General features: G+C 39.2%; 1 long non-coding RNA gene across 1 annotated transcript in view; it reads left to right on the top strand.

Annotated features, from left to right (window-relative positions):
- Positions 1-1,163: 1,163 nt before the first annotated feature.
- The window catches only part of LOC137862670 (uncharacterized), a 48,097-nt gene continuing 26,087 nt past the window's right edge, over positions 1,164-23,173 (top strand). The window contains exon 1 of the long non-coding RNA XR_011100468.1: positions 1,164-1,321. This is a non-coding gene — a long non-coding RNA (uncharacterized lncRNA). The remainder of the gene's footprint in view (positions 1,322-23,173) is intronic.

The following is a 23,173-nucleotide window of genomic DNA, read 5'->3' as shown; positions in this document are numbered from 1 at the left end:
AGTTGTACGTTATTTTAATATTAGAATAAGTACCAGGTTCCTTTTATTTTGTGATCTCACTGTACTAAGCAGAATTTTCATGTCTTGTGGATTTTGAAGTGACAGAATTATATTGTGACCCGGTGAAGACCGTAACATTTTGACAGGGCAACTGTCTTGACTGGGATCACTTAGCAGAGCTGGGGACTGAGCTTATCTTCTGGCTTCCACCATGATCTTCCATCCATCACTGCCTCTGATAGAGCAGTGAGCTGGATAGATGAGGCCTGAACTCCTGCTTCTGAGCTGTGAGGCCCACATCTCAGTGCACAGTCTCCAAAGCTAACAGGAGCTTCCACTTTTCCAAGGAAAATAATTAGTATCTGCTTCATGCAATGAGATAGGAGAAGCTATGCTGGTACACAGTTCTTTCATTAGAAATATTTACATTCTGAAAGTGATTGCTTGTTTAGTTTTCAGAGTGTAATCTACAAAGATGCAACTAAACTGCCTTTCTTCTGGGAAACATTTTATCTGTCTGTCCCATGCTAATATGATCCATCATATGCTGCACATCTTTCTTCATTTCTTCCTACCTATAAATTATTCAGAACTATTATAGCTAAAATTGTGAATCAATGATTTTATTTCTGTCTTCTGAAATGTTAGAAGGGATTTGGCTTGGAATGAAGGGGATGATATCCTTGTGAGACTAGGAAATCAAGAATCAACTATGACTGGCAGGCTCTCTCACAGAGAAATGAGAAAGATGGGTAAAAATATCTGTTCTAGTTAAAAAATATTAGAAGACTTAATATAAAATATTTAAGCCTACACAGCTTAGTCTGTAGAACTTACTATCAAATATAACAATAAGCATGTCAAAGTTTATAGAGCCCTTTGCTAGACAACTCTATATCAACTTCCTTACTAGAGCTGACTCAAACTGGTTAATTCCACTTCAAGGGAGAAATGTAACCTCTTGTAGTAACCCAAAGATTTAAGTCTTTTCTCCTGAAAAAAAAAAAAAAAGATTTAATCTTCTATAACACAAGCTATCAAGTAATTCGTGATTTCTCTTGCCTAGAAATATGTAATCCTTTACAATCACATTCTGTAATTCACTCTGATTGACAGACGTTTCCACTTAAGTACTTAAAAAGACACCTCCCAGGAGCATGTGGGCTTAAGATCAGAGGTTAAACTCCATTTATCAACCTAAAGCCTCCAGCTGTTCTCCAATTTAGAAAGGGGTGTTTGTATGAGAGGGCAAGGTTTGAAGTTATTGTTGGGTTGTTTTAGGCAAGCTTTCACCTTGATTCTGGTGCAACGTAAGGTTAAGGTAGGACTATAATTTCATTTTAGTTTTCTTCTTGACAAGCCTCACCATCTTGCATTATTACAGACAACATGGGTGTCCAGTGGGAGAGACAAGGTTTTGGACCTGATAGAAAGCAGATCACAGGAGGTGATGGTGCAGTAAGAGAAATAAGACAGGGACATTGTTTTGCAGTTGCAAACATGCTAGTTGCAGAATGCTGGTGTGATTCCCATTTTGGTCCTGATGCATGAACCTCCTCCTCTGTGAAGAGTTATATGCTGTTTATGTAATTTGTGGTGATGTGACCAGTGGTGTTATGGTTCCTACTCTAAATAACATATGCCTAATATTTTCTAGATATACTTTTAAAATGTGTGGAAATATAGCTCTTATTGCTAGCAATCCTGCCTGCAAGGCACAGAGTGCAATATAAATATGATACGTCAATAACATAGGTAGTATTAAAGTGATTGTTTAGATTTATATTAGAAAAATCAAAAGTTGTATCACTGCAGTATCGGGATATGCATTAAATTTTAATTTGCATCTAGGATCTGTTAATACAGCTTTGCCATGTTGTTCTGTTTCAGCTGTTTTTTTTTGTGGATCCATGGATAATTCTGTAGTCTGCTCTTTCACTGGAGCACAGAGAATTTCCTTTTCTTGTAACTAACAATGGCAAAGTAATATATGTAATGTATGTAATGACATATTGTTACACTATAGTAACACCTAAGTATGTCCATACTGCGCCAGAGTCCTACAGTGGTAGGAGTTTAAATGTGATGGAAATAGTGTGGAAGGTAGTAGGAATACAACTGGGTGCAGGCAGATGGGGAGCACCTGAGATTAATAAGACAGCCCTGGTTAGTGTGATAGGCAGCCATCAGACTGTGCTAGTGGGCTGCTTGTTGTTAAATGCTTTGTATGCAAAGGGAAGGTGGGCTCATTGCAGTCCCATGCAGCTCAGAATTCTCAGCAAGGTAGGAAATAAAAAAAAAATACGTTCTGAGGTGATGGGAACCAGTGTTGCTGGCTGGACAGGCATCAGTAGCATTATTACAGACAACATGGGTGTCCAGTGGGAGAGACAAGGTTTTGCACCTGATAGAAAGCAGATCACAGGAGGTGATGGTGCAGTAAGAGAAATAAGACAGGGACATTGTTTTGCAGTGCTGATTTGAATGACTGAGTTGGCATTTGTCAAGCCAGCAAAGAGCAGCCTATGAACTTTAGGAAGAGTATTCAATAAAACCGAATAGCTCAAGCTGATAGTCTGTGCTACTGTAAGATGACTATCCTAACTAGTGATGATCCTGGTTGTTAAATCTGTGTCTAGATTCAATGCACCCTGAGCTTCAGAGATGCTTCATTTTCATGTGAATCCATATCTTTGTGACAACACGGAGCATTTGCAGGATCATGCATAAGCATGAATATCAAATTCTTTTATTCTTCCTTCTGAAAATCTGGATGTGTTTCAATTCAAAACTTCTAGTCATTCCCTTTTCCTATCTCTGTGATCTTATGCTGAACCAGAGCACCAAGCTGTAAACAGAAGTGCTGTTTCTAGCAAAAATCATGATAAGTTTTTATGAAGTTGTATCTGCAAGAAGTTCCTTTTTTTTTTTTTTTTTGTTTAGTGCAAAGAAAGAAATTAATCCCATGGTGACATATAATTTGTACTCATTAGCAGGAAACAGGGTTTATACAGGCTTGAAAGCTATTTGTTAGTCTAACACATCAGGCTAAAATTTTAGCCACCACTGATTGTGCATTGTTGACTTGACAGCAGAAGTAACCATAACTTAGACTTAATGAATGCTTTCATGCAGTATGCACAGTCCTCCAAGAGTCCTTATTTCATACTATTTAATGCTGTGCTGAACAGTTGAGTTTGATAAAGGCTGAAACATTCAGAATTATGCTTTCATTTGAATTTTAATTTTTAAAGGGGGAAGGCAGATGGTATTGTTTTACAGAGAGAATAGCCCAGCATGTCCTACAATACTAAAAGTCTCTTTGAGCCCATCTGATACTGGTCTCTGAGTTGTCTCTGCTGGCATCCTTTGCTTACATACTGCCTTCAAATTGCATATATTAGTTCACTATCAGAGTAACTCATGGGCATGGAAATCAGCCATGTCCCATGAAGGTCACTGGAATCTTGGTGACGGAGAATTCATTCCCAAATAAGCAGCTTATGTATAATATTGATGCTAGTCTTGGTGCCAAAGGCTTCACTTTACGAATGAACATGAGCTCAAAAGGCAAGTGCTAACTCACAGCAATAGACATATCTTTGGAAGTGCAGTCTCCTTATCTAGTATCCAGGAACAAATTATATCTAAATTGTTCCCAATATAGGTTGCAAACCTGTCTCTCAAGCTCACACGCAGAGGCTTGAGTTCCTCTCAATTTTCATGAAAGAATAAATAGAACTAATAAACACACCAAACAAAATGGAACTGTCTGATTCCTTTTTTTAAACTTTCCCAAATTCTTCTAACAGGATACCTGCTGTGGAGACCCCTTACTTCAGTGTCTGCAACAGATAGCAATCTTCCTTCTATACCTCCTATTTTCCTTAGCCTTTGTAGAAAAATGTCACCTGACTCTTCCCATCTGTGGTTCCCTGGTTCAAACATCTGTTTTAAATCTCAGTAATCATCTATTTTAATCTCAGCATAGGTTTGTCTTAAAATAGACAAGACTGTTCTCCCTCATAAATCTTTCCTGATGCTTCCACATCCTTGCCTTTCCCTCAAAAGCTTAGGCAGCATTGTCTGTTATTTGCTCAGCTCAACCTCCTAGATAGGAGTTCAAAGCTTTTGATGCTGGAACAATTCTGTCTGAACACCTTGTGGGGGTGGGGGAACTACTGTGTGCCGTGTTTGGTGAATTTTATGCAAGTAGATAGAAAAAATAAATCCTGGGTCTCATTCAGAAGCATTATCTACCGTTATTGGTTGTGCATGGATTCAAAATCTTATTCCTGTCAGTACTTGTAACAGTGATAAAGAAACAGTTCTTTATAATTGAGGTGATATTTTAAAAATTACTGGGAAGATTTGATGGGCAGTCAGTAGTAGATCCAGATATACTGGGAATAGAGCATACAAGTGGAAAGTGGAGTGGAAGCAGCTCAGTAACTAATTCTGTCGTGACTGATAGTGGGAGTGGATGAATGAGAGTAATCTAGGAAAACAAAGCTGGAACATAGAGACCAGCTTTCCATCCTCAAGAATAATTTGTATGCTGTTTGCATGTTGCTGGGAGGCACTTGGCAACCTTAAAGAGTAGACTATAGACCGATGGATATGCCAGAGCAGGAGATGTCTCATTTTCCTTGTGGTTAGAAGGCTTCTCCTAATTTCTTACTCTTTGTTGGTCGGAACTGCATGCAGATCAGTGTATGTCCTCTTGGGGGATCTGGTGGTGTGATTGTTATGATAGAGGGTGCCAAGCCAAGAAGCATCAATACTGAAAGAAAATCCTTTCTCATATCTGTTTGAACCGGGGTGCAGTTGACCCAGAACAATACACAGGCAAGAGAAAAGGCTGGAGTCCAAGTAGTAGCCCCAAATTTCTTATGTTGTTAACCCCAACAGACCTGCTGGTGCTCACACAGAGAAGCACGCTAATTTCAGTACAATAAAGCCATGTCAACATAAGAAATAGGGTTAGGTAGGTCCTCAACATTTATTTTATTTTTAACTGCTATTGAATATTGTGAACATGTTAATTTGAAGGCATTCCCTCTCAGAAAGTTTTGGAAGTTGACAACCTGCTGGAAGATGAGTAGTACAGATAATGGCTGTATTAAAAGAGATTTGAACTTTATTTAAACGTACACCTTGTTCCTGAAGCAGAAATGGTCTTGAAGTTGGATGTGTCATGTTTGCCAGTGTTTCCAATGCAAACCTCAACCTCTGCTTCAACTGCTGACTCCTGTGAGACAGATTAAAGCAGAGAGAGAAACTCCTTGCAGTTCGGAAGAGCTGTCCTCTCTTTCATGTCTTCCAGACAGGAACTTCACCGGTAAAACTGAAAAAGGCATAGTCCACATGCAAATCAAAAAGCACACCTACCTTGTTTAAAAACAAACAAAAACCCCAAACACTGTTAAATTATGTGTAACAGTGCCACCTGCTGAATCCCATCTTAACACCTTTCTTCTCAAAGGTAATATGCATATGGATGAAATGGAGTTGGTCTTGATTCAGTTGCAGAGATAGGCCCTGGCTATTCCTGTATAGAGAATGCTACAACATAGTTTAAAATACTAAACTAAATACTCCTCTTCAGAGCATAAGATTTGATTAAATTTATCATCACTCAAATGCAAAATATGGTCCTTAGAAATCATATGAAAAATTATTTTGTATGCTGTTAAATAAGCTTGATGCATTTTCCACTATTATTAACAGTGAGGTGTACAAAAATAAATTTGAATTGTGCTTCTAGTAGTAAGTAACTTGTCTAGAAAGTGGCAATGTTCTAAAGTTGCAAACAAAGCGAGATTCCCTGCTGAATTTCTGAATTTAGAAAAATTTGATTCTATCAAGAATACTGTCAAATAAGTCTAAAATGACTGAGACAGGCTGTCATGAGGCAGGCATTTTGTGGAAGTGAATGAATGCCTTTACTGCATTCAGCAGTTTGATACAACAGCCCCCATGCTGCCTAAAAATACTAACCATATTTTTGAAGCCATTATGGGCTGAATTCAGCCTGTCTTATTTATATTTATTTCTAGCTTTAAATGGTTCTGTTTATTTTAACACAACAGTATTGCAGAACAGTGCTACTGAGAGTATTTGGAATTGAACCAGGCTCTGACTCTGAAGGACCATCCTGTGTATGGCAGATACTGGTGGTTTGGGTAACCTCAGTAACACCACACGGGTAAGGCTGGTATATGCAGTCCTGCATCCCTTGCACATTCTAGTAGGTTTTTTTTTTTTTTTTTTTTTTTTTTTTTTTTTTTTTTTTTTTTTTCATTATAGCATATATGAAAAAGATATTTTTAGTTGTTTTTAAATCCTTCCCATGTCCTTGCCTTACCCACTTTCTCCCTGGTGCAGTGTTCCTCTGAAAGAATGTTTTTCTTTTTTCCTCACTTCAGGTAACCATCCTTTGGTACCCATGCCATTTTAGAAATGTTGAGGGCCTAGGCCTGGGTCTACTATGGTCACAAGTACAGCTCTGATTTCTTTGGGAACTAAATCCAACCTGTAAAACTCTGACCGACTTTGCCATTCTGAAAGTAGTTGTCAGGAAGTTTTACACCAAAGAGGGCTTGCTGTGAAGCTGTCTTTATTAGGAAAATAGAAGAGAACAAAACTGCATGGATAGTACTCGTAATAGATCCAGCATTTTACCGCTGGATGTATTCCTCTTTTCTTCTTCTTATCCTTCTAAACAACAACAAAAAGCTCTTGGTGCATGCAAAGGCTGTTTTGGTTGTTTAGGAAGCTAAATCTGCATATTTCTGGCACCACATTCAGGAAAGCTGGTTTTAAGTGCCTGTTATAGCTAAAATGCATGGGTGTTTTCCTTCTGGTTGCCCCCTGGCAATGACATCAGGTCTGTGAGTGTATAAATATACAGAGATGCATTCTTGTTTCCATTTACAGTGTGAGCTCTGTGGTATCGGCCTCAGTGTTCCCGAGCAAGGGAAAAGGGATGTTGACAGGCATGTAAATGAAGCTGGACACATGCTTAACAAAAAGCGACAGCAAAGTAAAGCCAGTGACTTTGTTCCATCAAAAGATACAAATTTCCCATCCTCCAGCATAACATTCAAAGTGCCAGCATTCTCTGAGCTGTTTTCACAGAGGATGTTCTCTAATGGTCAATTTGTTTGAAGGGAAAAAGGATGGCATTTCAAATGCAGCAAATAAAATCTAGCAATGCTACAGCATGAAATTCTAGCAGATATCCTACTGCTGGAGTCAGACTTTCAAAAAACATCCATTCATACCGGCTCTGGATGGCAGCAGTGGCACAGAACAGAGAACCTGTTTTCTTCCATGGAGGAGTGCAGACAGAGATGGAAGTACTCTTGTATTTTGGCACCTGTGCTCAATAACTGTGTGCTGAAATATCTGATAAAAGCTTCAGAGGCATCTTAAGAACCCTGTACTATGAAAAAGATACCATTGGCTTCAGCTTGGGCTCAGCTCAAAACCCTAGATGAACACAAAGGATTTTCGATCTTTATTAGGAAAAAAAAAAAAGAGTTTGTAGCATCTCTGCATTCACAACTGCTATGAAGTGACAAGCTTCTGTGAATTTAATAGTCATGTTAGTATGTGAGAATATTTTTTTTTGATCCGGACTGGTTTTGGTGAGTTCCTCAAACAAGCTTTTTCACCTACACATCTTCCAAAAAAAGCCTAGGAGTACACACTGAACAGTAACTGTGATAATCAAACTGCTGAAAGAAATACAGGGATCCTTGCTTACCTAAAGAACAGTACAATGCAGCCTATATGCCATTTTTTTCCATTACAAAATAACCCATGTGAGAATTGGAGAATAGTACTGAGCACTAGATTAGCATATGATCCTCTAGATTTAATTGTAAGGAGACAAATTGTATTAGGATATGTTGATGCATATGGCATTGTCCTGCTGCGTGGTTGGTAGTTCCCTCGGACAGTGAGATAGATCAGGATATTCTGCAAGAGAGAAGGGATGGTCCTCTTGTTCTGTTCTGAATATGTATATTTTCTGAATTTGAAATATGCGTGGTGAAGAATGAATGGCTGGAATCCAGAGTAATCCTTCAGTCGTGCTGGCATGAGTCCAAAGGCACAGGCCTCAGAAGGATTGTAAAGCCCTTTAAAAAAAATAACTTAAAATCTCTCTTTTTTAGGCATACTTTTCTTGGGAACGCTTATGGAAGGTGAAAATGTTATGTTTCTCAGAATTAAAAGTTGAAATTCTTCCATTTTTGTCACTGAGTAGCTCCTGCTTCTTGTTCTGCTAAATCATTAGGTGTTGGGTATTAAATCTACCAATTTTCCTAAGGGCAAAAAATCCATGTTCTATGGTGAGGAGGGCCTGTCTCTTTTTTTTTTTTTTTTTTCCTTCGTAAGTTCACATTAAAAAGGATGAGGGAGAGACTTGCAACAGCTCTGAGGTGTTAACTGACATCTCCTACATTCTGTTCATTGCTATTTTTATGTACCTTTTCTCAATGCAGGTACTAAGCAAAGTGGGATGAGGTGCCTAAGGAGCAAGTTGTTGTAGTGGGGATCATGAGGCTTGGAGCGTGTTTTCAGCCCTCACCATTTGCTGAGCTATTTGGCCTCTGGCTTGGCCTTCATTATTTTGTCTTTAAAATTGGTATTGTGTTTAGAACTGGACAAAATTTTAAGCACTTCTTAGATGTACTTTGTGAAAATGGAAATTTCAATGACAAAGGCTGATGGCAAATCCATCTGTTTTCATTGAAAGTTTTTTTTTTTTTTTTTTTTTTGTTAGGAAAGGAAAGTGAAATTTTGGGTGTTTGTGGATACTTCTGTAATAATTAACAAAATCTAATCTTTAAGCAAATTGCCGAGGAAAATAAATGCAAAAAATCCTCCATTCTGTTAAAAGCAATTGCTGCTCCTCTTGATTTTTGTTTTGACTGATTGCATGAGAATAGGGAACAGAGGACCCAGCTGAGCTCATGACGCCCCTGGGATAGAGTATTGGGGAATTATGTAGTAGGAGACTGTTCCTGCATGGAAGAATTCCTGATGAAGCCAGCAGGGAGTGGGAAAAGCAAGGGCACTGGCTGGAGAGGTGGCTGGCTGTTTATCACAGAGATGATCAGTGTTATGGTTAGGAAGAAATGGAGGCTCTTGGTTTTTAAAGGTTGTTAGCTCATCCCTCTGTAAAATACCAAACTGCTTTACTCTTCTGTGTTAATGCCAATCTCTCAGTTCTCCTCTCCTGGCTGGGTGAAGAGCCTTCTTTGTTGCTTTTGTACTCTGGACCAGTTTTATTATCTAGTCCTGCCCTGGGACTTCCACGGTGTGCTTACACATTGCTTCATCAGTTTCTGCTGTGCATTTAAAACTGTACACTAAATTCAGTAAAGCATTTGGAGATGCAATGCCTTATGAACTGAGCCCAGATCCCAGCCAGCCTCTTGCAGGAACATCACTGAAGCTGGAGGCTGTTAAATTTACACAGTGCATAGGTGTGGTGTGCAGGGCTGTGTTTTGGGTTATCATCTGACTGGAAGAAAGATAGCTTTTCTTTTCCTGTTTTGCTCAAGATTTTGGAGACAAACTTTGGATAGGGCCCTGTGTTGCCTATTAGTAATGCAGAAAGAATGAATTCTGCCTGCCTTGTGGTCTTGTTCTCGGTTATGAACTGTTCTGGTGCAGGGACTTGTTCTTTATGCCTGTACAAAGCGCAGTTATTGACCAGCTAAGTCAACCGCTTAGCAGTGCTAGGCCTGATGTTTTTGCCTTGGGGTAGGAAATAGGCTTGATGACCCTGGAGTCTTTTCCTGCCCTTTCTTCTGTGATTTTTAAGGTTGGGGCTTCTAGGGCTATCATAATGCAGACTCTGATAACAGTCACTGTAGCTTCAGACTGAGATTTACAGTTGGTTTGTTGTTCTCTTATGTTGTCTAGCAGTATCTAGGATTTTCATTATTGTGTGAAAAGCTTTCTAAAGGCACCAGCGGTGTTGCCTGTGAGTTATTCTTGGCTTTTGCTCTCAGACTGTGATTTGTATTTGTTCTCCTTAGCAGCAATGAGGGTAACCCACAGTAGCCATGGGGATGTGCTGGTCATTCACCTTTCTGATCTTTTGTCAAAATATATTTAGTGAGAACAGTGGGGTGGGAGGAGGACATTAGGAATCTTCCAGCAGGTTAGTGTCAAAGGGGAGAGAGACCAGTGCTAAAGTCCTCTATCATAGTCAGTGTAGAAGGGAGAAAACACAGTCTACCAAGAAATTGTCGTATTAGTCCTTAAGAGCCGAGCTCTCAGACCGTACAAAATTCTCATACTAAATTGATAAAATAGAAAGTGAAAAGGGAAGCAAAATTTTATTGAAATTAACATAAAGTCCCTTTAATCATCAAGCTTAATCCTCAGTAGAAAAAGACTCAAAAATTGATTTAAAATCTCTGCACAATCATCTTCTCTAATGTGAAGCAAGGATCCAAGTAAATGAATGATTTACTTTAAAAAAATATATATAAAAAAATAAAAAAATCTGACTAATCTTGAGAACATTAATTTTAATATAAATGTGTGATCTCAAGTTCTATCCATTTTCAGATCCTGTTTTAGTAAGTACATATAATTTGGAATAGGACGTAAGCTTTTTTTTCTTTTGTGTAAATGTGTAGGGAATGCATTCCAGTATCTTTAACCAAAATGTGTAAAAGGGAGATCAGTTTCACTGTTTACATAACATATGGACATGTCATCCCGAGTGAAATGGAATAGACACAAAAGAATGGAAAACACAGCAACTTTGCGGGTACAGAATCATTTAAGCAACAGTTTTAATGGGGGGAAAAAAATACTAAAATTATCTGGTCATGTGTACTAGCATTGTAACTCCTACAAATTTCCATGTCTGAAATTGCATTAAGGAACTGTACTACAGATTCCAGGATCTTTTGGGATGAAAGAAGTCACCTCTTTTTCCTCTTGGCTTCGTGGAGGAATGCTTTCTGTCTTCTTCCCTCCAGCAAGGGGCTTTTTGGACAATTCATCATTTCTACTAAGTAATTTTGAGGGAGGTGATCTGAGCCATTGTTTCAGCTATAGCCAATTACTATACAGCTTTCAAAATCCAGCTTTATATTCTGCTGGAAAAACTGAGCCAACTACCCAGTTAAGAGGTCCCATGATATTGCTGAGCTTCAAATTTAATCTGCTATGCATACTAATTAAGATAGTGGCATCATAGGCTTAAAGGTGTGATGAGGGCACTTTATCTTAATCTAAAAGACTATCTTTTTTGCTTGTATGTGTACCTTTAAAACGTGCATGTGACTGCTAAAGGACTGGTGTCCTTTAGAATAAGATGACTTACTCAAGTTTTAGGGGGATTTTGTACATCCCTGTGCCAGCCCTGTCCTTAGATACCTGCCAGGATGAGGGTTAGAGACATAGAAACTCTAACTTCTGGGCAATGTTGCCATGTTCAGGGTAAGTCTGAAAGATTATGCTGGAGACCTGCACCCTGAGGTTGTTCAGAATCAGAAGGCCAGAGAGGGTATTTAAAACTGCTGTTGTCCATTGTTGGCCCAGGCTACCATCTGTGGATGTTTTCCATTGCAGAATACAAGTGGCAGTATTTATCACAAACTTCTCAGGGGAATCACGTGAGTTGTGGCCAGTGAATATGCTACACTTGCAAATGATACTAGTCCAACAGTGTGTGTGTGGGGGGGATAGGACATCCTTCTTTGCAGCACAGATGCAGCAGTGCTGTTGCAATGCCAGCTTCCCCATAATACCCAGTGACCAATTATATTGCTGCTAAACCAAGCTACAGTAAAATCTGTGTCACGCTTAAATTGCTGTAACAAAAATGTGCGGTCAACTGTATCAGAAACCTTTGGTAGATCAATAAATAAGGCTCCATAAATGTGGCTGATATCCAGAGAAATCATAGTATCATTCCCAATGCATACAGCTACACTGCAGTAGTTAGTCTGAGCGTGGTCCTGCATCCAGAATGAACAGCAGTTTCTAAACTGGTGTATAAATCTGCTCTGCACGTGTGACTGTGTGGGTGACTTAACCAAAGAATAATCAGGCTACAGTTGAGTTTTTGTGCAGTTTTGTGAACCTGGTCACCGTGTAGCTTCTATCGGAGTCAGACTGAGGATGACAGGCGTGCTCCTGTGACTGATGAGATGAGGAATGCCAGAGACTGTCACACGAAAGGCTCATACACAGCAGCTCCTACATCACCAAGGCACCACAGCCTGACCAGCAGGACTTCCCCAATATTGTTTCTTTTCTGAGATGTTGTTACTTCCTACCCCATAAATTACTTGCACTAATACTTGGATGATTTTGACTGACTCTAATGTAGAGATTGAAGTGAAATAATATGTCACGAACTCATAATCACTGGCAGTCAGGTTGAATTGTTTATCAGACACATTTATAATCCTGCTTGCATGACATTTTTTCATTACTAGGTAACTTCAGAAGGAGGGTGAGCTTAGTGATTAATCATTATTATGGAGGAAATTAAAGTGATGTGTACTATTTGCATTTCTGACTTTGTAAAATCAGTTAAGAGTGCTAGATTAAGGCGGAGTCCTGTTGCAGTTAAGGACAACTGCAGATCTCCCGCTGAGTTTGTGGGAAATGGGTTCTGCTGAAGGGATCCCATACAATATTCTGCCCATGAACTTGCAGCAGCGTGTTCTATACTTGTCCTCATATGTGTGCCTGGTTCATATTCCACAGGCATCAGTCACATCTGCAGCTATGGTTTCAAGCTTTTTATCACAATCAGTAGAGATGTATACTTGCAATTCTGACCTAATGCTTCGGTTGGCCTGAATGATATCTGCAGCTTATTGAGCTGGGGACTTCTGGAACTCTCCCACTGTCCATCCTGACTTTCACATAATCTTTCATGTATGCAAGTATAATTTCTTTGTCATTGTATACTCGGTGTAATGTGCAGCTTGCTGAGCATTATGAAACAACAATGGATCCAGGTAAATTCCACAAAACACATATTCAACATAATGTAAATTTTAGAGCATCTAGCTTCTTAACGCTGGCACTCTCCACTTAATGAAATATAATCAGATTTGAGTTCACATTTGAATATAAGTAGAGTAGTGTTTCACCTAGCATATTCTAGCCTCAGAATGTGGGGCAAAGAGTAGGCAGTGTCTCAGAGATCAGCAACTGGAGCCAAGCTTGTACATGTGACATTTAACCTTCAAATGAGTGGCAAGGACTGGGGTATATGGTGACAGAAAATGGGTGAGTGGTAAATCCAGTAAATGGATTTGGTATGTATGTGAAAAATGTTTCCCTGGGTCATTTAACTCCACAGTTACCCAAATTTGTCCTGGCCAGGGGCTTGCCACTGAAGCAATTAATTGAATGAGCTCAGCAAGGATGCATGTTACCACGCCTTTCTTGGCTAGGGCTGCGTATGTACACACGACAAATAAATTACTGCTGACTGGCAGGGATTGTACTAAAAGGTGACGTGCCCCCTAGCCAGAGGCATGCTTTAGAGGCAATTAATCAAATGAGTTGGGCAAAGATATGTGAGGACACCTGTCCCAGATAGCACTGCAAATACACATCCAATTAACGATCTTGATGAAAGGAAGAAGAGATAATTAAAAGTAAAGAGCTTCCTCTAAAGAGCGAGTAACTCTGACTAGAAAATTTCTGCCTTACTTACAAGTATGTCCCAGCATTTTCAAAGCTATGGTGCATGTGTATATCTTGGTAGTGTAGCGTATGTACATATGAAGAAGGAAAGAGAAGAAATTTTCAGTGTCCTAAAACTCCTTCAGCTTGAAAGCCTCTTGCATATCCAATGTGTGTGCCCGTGAGTTCACACACTCAAGTGTTGTTGCTCATAAACCAAATTTAATATAAAGATAGCAGAAGTTCCCAGATATTCTAGATTGCTCTCACAAACATATTTGCTATCAGGTAACGTAATCTATGAGAGTCTGCAAATGAGCATTCCCTTATTGACAGCAGTTATAATTTTAGAGCCTTCTAAGCCATGACATCTTTTTACAATCTAAATGAATATTGATCTGAGCATAGTCCTCACCAAATTTATGCTGGGTTGCACCTTTGCATGGGAAGCATGAATTTCTAATGGTTATCTCGAGATGGAAAAAAACAATTGTAGCAATGAATCTCTCTTCCACAGAGACACCTCACTCATTGGCTGTTTTTTTTTTTCTTGTTTACCCCAACCATGAACCCCTTCCTGCAGAAAACCACACTTATTTTCAACCCTGAATCTTGTTTTCTATCATAATCTCCCTGAGTCAATAGTGACTCAACCAAAAGACTTCCAATGCCAATATCTAAATAGCATGTGTGGTGATTTGTTAAGTGTTGCGTGCGTGCCTAATACAAGTACAGGAATCCATGATTTCAGGAGTTTCACCTAAAGATGAGAGCCCCCACAAAGAATATTGACAATCTTGTTTTGAAGTGTTCGTCCTTCTCCTTCTCATACCACAGAACTACTCTGTCCCTCTTGTATGACGTCTTTCTGCACTGGATGCATCATAAGTTCTGTGTGTTTTCTTTTTCTTTTTTTCCTTCCCTACCTGTCCAAATGAGTTATTTAGAAATAGTGTCCTTTGCTTCATGTACTGCAGTAGTATTGCAAGTATTGCTTGCTGATCGGAATATCCCTGATACATACTTCTGAGGACTTCCTTAACTGTTCTTTTGCAGCTGGATTTTGTTTGAATTCTGCAGAGCTCTTTTCCCAAGTAGCCGTACCTTGCTGACTTGAGTTGGACAGGGATTGATACTTAGCCTTTAAAGACCCAGGTTTAATGTGTCATCAATTATCTTCCTCCAGATGAAGAAGTGTTGAAGATTTTTTTTTCAGTTTTGTCATGGCAACTCACAGACTTAAGGTAAAGCAAAAAGATAATGTTAGCTTAAATGATTGGCAAACTCGTTGACAAGCACAATGGGAGATGATCTTTAGTATGTACATTAACAGCTTGCCATTTCAGAGAACTCCTTTTAGTTGAATTGAGTGGCACTTTTGTTCTCTTTGCAGAGTTTCATTCCCACAGCAGGGAGAATGCAAGAAAAGGAAGAGCAGGACCCCACAGATGACAGAGTCTGATCAGTTAATTTCAACAGCAGCTTAAAAGGAATCTTTTCATCTTTTCGTAATCCTCTGTCCATCACTTGCAGGGTCCCAAAGAAAGGGAGAGAGCACGAGAGCATGGTGCCCTCAGGCCCCCACCACTCCCACAAGGTCAAACACATTATCTGCTCCAGTGCCACTTCTGAACTGTGGCTATGGAGAAAAAGATGAACAGAAATCTGTTAATTTTGTCTCCCCACCCTTAGTGAAACATAAAAGCACCAGCAGCAAAATCTTAAGGAAAAACAGGATTCTTTTGCACTGAAGAGAAAAACACCCCATATTTAACATGTTCACAGGCACAGAAATGATTTGCAGGCTGGTTATCAGTCCTGCCATGTAGTCTGCTGGAACCTGGAGATATGAGGTAACTACTTGAGCTGTGTCAGTGTTTTCAGTTTAAAAAGAATGAATGTATTGCTGTCTAATGAATCTTCTTTTAAACCTCTTTTTATTATTAATGCTCAAACAAAGAGGACATCTGGATGCTAATGAGAAATTAACTCCGAAACAGAATCACCTGCCTAAAATGCAGAGAACATACTACAAAAACATGAACAAAGATGACACCTTAAAAAAACTAAGACCAGTATCAGCTGAGCAAAGCTGTGGACTTGATGGCTTGAGATCTTTTATTCTTACTTCATACTTACTTGTTTCTATTAGAAAAAGGGGAGAGAAAAACTTTGCGTGGCTTCACTGGGGCTTGTATCTCCTCCAGGATTCAGGTTGCTATTATGTTGGGTACAAAATAGAATTGCAACTGAATTTATTGATTATCTATTGTTGCTATTTATTTAAATGAATCCATAGAGAGGGGAAAGGATTAAGAAATGAAAGAGGAAAAAAGATATTTCTTCAAACATTGACTACACCCCACAAAGCCTGCATAGTAGACCAAACTGTATGAAGGTTGCATGCTGTCAAGGCTGATCTGACTGGCTGTTTCTGTATAACTTCACCTCTGCTTCATTTAACTGCCCTCTTGGAAATGAAAGGGCACAGCAGAGGGGTACTTCCTCGTGGTAATGTCTCTGCAAAACATTCACGGCTGCTCTGAGTAGGAAGGAGCTGCAGAGCAAAATAGTGGGACAGAGACTAGAGTCAAGAGACTGTTTTTTTTATTTATTCATTTATTTTTCCTGAAAAGCAGCTTGAAGAGCAGGTTCAAACTGGGATCACAATTCTTGTGGATTTCTGGACAGGCCTATTCTGTATGTCTTTCAATATGCAGGTGTTAATTAAACCATTTTAATTCTATTCATTACATCTCTATTAGAACTGGTCCAATATACTCTAATAGCACTCGACCCACTAATTGTTTTCCACTGAGAATAGAGATTGGGTCAATCTTAACCTGTAGGACTTGGTTATTGATTACTTAGAAACTAGATTGATGGTCTTTGCTTAGTTCTTAATGAATTAATCTGCATTGTTGATGAGGGAAAGTAGAAATAGTTTTGATTTTAGTCTTGCTGAAGCTGGGCACATGCTTAAATTTTGCAGACCGTCAATGGATAAATGAGAAGGCTCAAGCTCAGCAGAGTTCAACACATGCTTCAGAATGCTGATTTGGTTGCTCTTCACTCTCCTTTTGCTTAGAACTGAACCTGAGTCTACAAGCATATTGTTTTCTTCCATCTTTAACCTGAAAATGGCTCAATTTCAGTTTTGTAGTAAAAGACAAATCGAAGCTGGAATTTGGGCTTCAAATATGGCTTACAAATTGGGGTATGTTGTAAATCAATATGACTACTGTTTGGCAGTGACATAGGCTTTTGTACCAACTTAAAAATGTGTCCTGTTAGAAAATGACATAAATACTCCATAGGGTCCTTGGAAGAGTACCTTTAGTGTCGCAAATAATCTCTCTAAACTTTGGAAAACACCTAAATCCATAATGTTGTATTTTCTGTTTTAAAAGAAAGAGTGATAATTCTTCTCATTTTGTGCAATTCTGTACCAGTAATTACAAGCAGTCCTCTTAGAAGACAGTACATGCAGAGAATAAATGTGAACACATAAACACATGTATATTTGTGCACAAACAGCTAGATTTTGAGGTTAGGTTTTAAAGGCTTATTGAAGTGACATGTGTTCTTGCCTACTGCTTTATAGGAGCACTTGGTTAAAAAGATATGAGGATACTGATTGTAAAACCATCATGTTATGAACATTAGTTAATGCTTCTGTCAGTCAGTTCTCTCTGGTGTGCAGTAGTCTCACATCAGAAGGCATTAATCTTACCCTGGCTGATATACAGAAATGCAGTACTGCTCTTCCATTAAAATCAAAGTGGTGCTTGGTCCTTCAGAGAAACGCATTCCAGCCATGGCAGAAAGTAGCTCTGCTCTTTTGGCAACACACTGTGCTGCTGCCTTCTTGCGAAAGAGATTTTGACTTTTTACTAATGTGCATAAATCTTTAGCTTTCAATGCTGCAAAACAGAGCAGGTCAATCTAGCACCAAAACTTTCCTGTGATAGTCCCCTAAATGAAAAGGACCTGCGGGAATTTAGTAATTCCCTCTAAAAAGCAACAATAAAAGCCAAATTTCTGTGCTGAAAGTCCAGTTCTCTCTCTAGCCTTGCTCCTCTAGATCACAACATTGTGAAGGTTAATTAGAATATTAATTTAAAGTATTAGAGAAATTCCAGATGATCGTTAAGGTGTGGCATATTCTGATCCATGGCTTTGCTGCAGCAGTGGAAATTTTTGGGACAAAAGTCTCCTATTGCTCTGATCATCTCAGCTGGTGTATTTAGTGGAGACTGTCTACAATCACCACCTCCACAGTGATTTGAGGCTGATACCAGTTTCCTTCTGAGAGGAGCAATTTAGATGTCAAAATTGTGGTGTGGGTTCATGGTAGTGAAACCCAAGGTATTGTAAGTGCTTCTGGCAATCCAGAATGGTGTGCCTAATCCCTCAGGAGGTGCAGGATTAAGTCATGCCTGTTTGATAAATTCTGTCAGCACTGCCTTATGAGCTGCTGTATGCAGCTTCCCACCGAGCATGCTGGCAGCTCTGTGTCCCATTCTGAAATGTTTCTCCTCATCTAGGCAACAGAAGATTCAGGCCATGGATGCTTGTGTGTAAATGCAGCTGTCTTTCAAAATACAGTCCCAAGACCTTTGCAATTTTTTTTTTTTTTTTTTTTTTTTTTTTTTTTTTAACTCACAAGAGAAAATTGAAGTGTACTGGGAATAGATTGGAGGTAATTTGAATGACTTGAATGTTGCAGAAAGTGTCTCTAAATTACCAAAATGTGATCTCTTCTGGCATTAATATGATGGTAGCAGGTTTGTTCCAGGTTCCACAACTTCAGTGGGGTTATAACCAGCTGGGTATTTGGGAACATGAACCTTCAACTAGTATCACAATAGTAACAGTCACACCAAGACTTGTTTACAGCAGCACACTTCCTTTCACAAGGGAGTCCTTTGTATTCATGACACTTCTCTTTCTATTGTAGTTTGAGGTGAACATGGGGCAAAGGGATGTAAAATGAGTTTCTGCCTTCGTCCATGTGCCTTGTGTGGTAAATCCAGCTGTGAACTTACAGGTTCTGTGGGTAACTTGATGGATGTCTGGTCCTGCAGGAAGAGGTGGCAGTTTGATATGAAAGGTCCAGCTACGCAGGTACATAGCTGTGTGCTCTTTGTTAATTGGGTTCTGCACAAAGCCAAATTGCAATGCAAGTCACCTCCACCTTTCCTTTCCAAAGTGAACCTATCTATTACTAATCACAGGCCTTAGATGTAGTATTGAGTTTGGTTTCCTGCCTATGAATTGTGTGATCATTGCCCTACTTACTCATCTTTATATGCTAATGTTTTATAATACCTTATAGAAAAGCATTCATAGAGTCAACTACATTCTATTTCCAGCTTCAGTCCTGACAGCTTCTCATTATTGCGCTCACAAAAGCTTGCTAAGCATGACCTCCCCTTTAGAAATCCACTTGGACCGTTCACTTTGCAGCTTGTCTGAATAGTCCTCTGTGCTTTATCACTGACTTTAGGATCTTTGCCTCTATTACAGCTCTGTAGTTTTCTTGTTTGGCCCTTAATTCCTTTCTAAGCATGAATGCCATGTAAGCTTTCATCAAATGCTCAGCTCTATTGAAAAACAATTGCAGTTTTCTAGAGTGATGTACAAACCATTGCTCTTAACAACAGTGATACCACAAAGGCTTTGAGCTATTTGATACTATATCTGTGTCCCCCTGCATCCCCCAACACCGGGAAGCCCTCTTCACTAAAGAGCCCACACCCCACACAAAGCTGAACTTTCTGCAGTTCGGTGAGACAGGAGGTGATGATCCGAAAATCAGAAGGATTTGAGCTACTGCCAGTTTTGAAGGATCAGGTGCCAAAAAAGGGGTGCAATGGAAACCCTAAATTACATACAACACTCTTCACAGTTTTTTTTTTTTTTTTTAATCTCTCCTCACTGTATAGTTTCAGATATATCTCCTCTGTGACTTTACATGGACTAAATTGTTTCTATTTGGCTGCTATGAAACTGTCCTCAGTTGAAAAAATCTGATGTTACCCCACTAGTAGATGCATATTTTGTTCTCATGCAGTTTTTTCTTCCTCCCTACCGTTCATGAGCATAAAAGAATACATTTTTACTCTAGCCCTATTTATTTCTTCTGCACAACAGCCTATCTTTTTAAAACTTACAATCCTTCTTAAGGATGCTGCTACCCTTTTGCAGCATCATATATGATACTCCAATGTTGGGACTTTCATCCCCTTGCACTCTTCATGTCTACTTGAGATTTTTTTTTTTTTGATATCTTGAGGAGAGGAAAAAAAGATGAAAGGGAGATGGTGGTGAGACATCCCCCCCCAAATCAATGAGATATCTTTCCTGCCATGTGCTACTGAAAGTAGTCCTCCTACTCAGTGGCACACTAGCTGAAGGCCATGGGGACATGGAAGAGCAGTATTTTTGGCCTTCTGTGTAAGGCTAGAATTTCTTAAAAGAAATTTAATATTTTCTTAAATTCCAATGAAGTGTTAACTGTCTTTTATCGATTTGGTGCTGTCAGTGCTCCCTTTTGCTGTTGTGTTCTCTTGCTGCTTGTCCTCTGAGAGGTGGAATTTATCACCTCGTAGGCAGATGGGGCATTTGGCAGGAGCAGGATCCAGATGTAAAGCTTTGGAAAGTTCCCAATAGCAGCATCTGGGCTTGGCTCTGGCTTATTGCCTGAATTCTTTGTGAACTCTGAACAGCTGGCCATGGAGCTGCCTCCGGGGTTATCTCGGGGGTGGTTGCTACAGATCTGGCTGTGAAATCATATTCTCCTGACATACCTCTCCACTCGGAGGAAATGTACCCATACGTTTACATGCAGGAATGTTTTGTAGCTCAGACTTTAAATGTACTGTATAAAATATGAGCGTGTATCTTTTTGTACCCACAAGACAACTAATGTGGGAACTGTGTGAGGAATAAGCTTGTGCGTGTACGTATTCATGTCAATGTATTTATGTGCATATGAATATGGTTAATTGTCAGCAGATTCTGTACTGCTCTGACGGTTCTGAATCCAAGTCAATGGATATATGCCAGCAGAATATTTGGCTAAATATCTCCCATCTCATGTAGCAGCAGAACACTGTAGGTTTTGGGCATGTTGCCTTCTGTCCGTTTTACTTAAAACACAGCCTTGCGCAGTTGAATCATGTTGCCTTCCTCGTGTGAAACTTACTCCTTTGCACAGGCCTGATGAAGACTAATTTTTCAGGCTTAGATGGCTCCTAATCCAGTGACAGGCTCTCTTTGTGATGGAGATATTCACCAGTAGATAGCTTTCAGTGCAGTCAAAAGAAAACAAATGTGTATTGAGTCAGTATTTTATAATGTTCACTACAGCTGCCTGTATCACGAATGGAAAATAGCAGTGGTCTTCTATTTACAGTAAATCATTGATTATAATACCCTTGGAATACTGGATGGGAAAATACATCTGTATTTCATATACATATGTATATTTCATGTTTCTTTGTGTGTGTGTGTGTGTATGTATTTCCTGTGGTATGTATTTCTCTGTTATGGTTAGACTTCTGAATTCTGGCACTTCAGGATACAAAAACCAAACATCTTAATCAATGATTTTCTTGCTTTTTAATCTGCCATAAATCCTGATTGGGGCTGACTTCTACTGGAGTGACTATTTGTATGTAACTAAAGAAACAATCGTGCATATTAATCATATTGACTTCAAGATATCTTTTTTTGAAAAAAAAAAAAAAAAAATAATCGCACTACCAAATTTTCTAAGGCTGAGATCAACCCTTCATCTGTAAGAACTTTTGGATTTAATCCAGCATAAGACCTGTCTGAGGATGGTTTTTATACATGCAGCTCAAAGCAGAGGTGGTGTTTATTGTACCCAACGTGTCAGAAAATTTCAGAAACTAGCCCTGTCTAGAAACAGAAAATAGTTTCTACTTGAATTATTCTATTTAAATATTAGCATAGCTGGTCTGAAGTCAGCTATATGCTGATGTACATGATTTACATGAGAATCTGCTTCCATGTTGGGAATAGTCCAGTATATCTAAGATCACATATGAGATAAACATGACTTAGTGTGGCTAATGTGTGGGAGTTAAAGGCAAGATAAGAAATACATTTTGGCTTTTTTTTCTCTATTTCCTTAGATGAAACTTAATTTTTGAGTATGAGAGTGAGAAGCAGTTGTTTAAACTCTGAGGTCATCTCTGCTAAAGCACACATCTCAATGTTTTAGCATAGTATATGCTGGATAAGTGCTGTCCCCTGAGATATTTCGTCTTTGACATCATAGGAATAAGTAGTCTATACAGGAGCTTGTAGTGCAGGTTCCCTGCCATCATCTCCTTTTGACAGCTCAGCTGTTATCAGATTTTTCTCAATCGGGGGGAACACATCTGTTCTTCTTTCTCCTTTTAACATTGAAGATGATGTTCTGACTAACTATCAGTTATCTGGTGGAGTTTGGTGCTTAAAGTCAGAGGCATCAGACAGCATTAGAAGTCATACCTTCTGCACGACCTCTGCCAGTCAGGTCAGGTTAGTGATTGCTGCATTACACACAGCAAGCGTCGGTCCTCCTGTTGTGGCTTCTCTCTCTTCGTAATTACTGAGATCCATCTTTCTCCATTACCTAGTATTGAAAGTGCAGTACACATGGAAAGGGAGGGTATTGGTACCATGTGGAGCAGAATTAATAGAGGAATGATGAGGGAGAACAGTGTTTTCTCTATTTCAGAGTATTTTTCTGCAATTTTTATATTCCTTTAGGTATAATAAAAGGTAATAGATTTTATTTCTAAATTTTAATACTGTAGCAGGTGGTTGGGAATGGCAGGCTGATATAACAGCATTTTACTTCTCATGATGTAGCTTGGGGTCATACAGACTTGAGAGCAGTGACTGGAGTACAACATTGATATACATGCACGGAGCCAGCAACCCAGAAAGAGTGATTCTTGCACTGTTAGACCTAAATCTGTACGTAGCAGCTTTCCTAGACTCTACTGACCAGTTGTTGAGTGATAAGTCCTGCTGATCTGCTAGTCACCAATAACTTACTAAACCCATCTGGTGGCTGGGACAAAGTGTTAAAGACTTTTTTTGAGGCCAACAGTCTATGTGCATATCTAGTTTTATTACGTACAAGGTCTAAAAAGCACAGAGCAGAAATTCCTTGTATACCTCTAAAACCCACTGTGTACTCTCTGGACCTGCTTGGATTCTTGCTGTCTATCACAGGAAAGATGGATTTTCTGACAGCCTCTTGTGATTTTTTTTCTACAGAAATTCTGAGAAGCTACAGCAAAACTTTTTTAGCTCAAGCAGTAACCACTAGCAAGTGTGAAGTCTGAGCTACTGACAGACCTGCACCTGCAGCTGAATATAAGCCAAAAAATATCATTGCTGTTATTATAATGCCATTTAGGCTATTACTGGCAATCAGCCTTTTAAGAGCAATTCTAGG

The sequence above is a fragment of the Anas acuta genome, chromosome 11 (assembly GCF_963932015.1).
Source record: "Anas acuta chromosome 11, bAnaAcu1.1, whole genome shotgun sequence".
NCBI classification, from domain to species: domain Eukaryota; kingdom Metazoa; phylum Chordata; class Aves; order Anseriformes; family Anatidae; genus Anas; species Anas acuta.
This window is presented reverse-complemented; position numbering and strand designations above follow the sequence as displayed.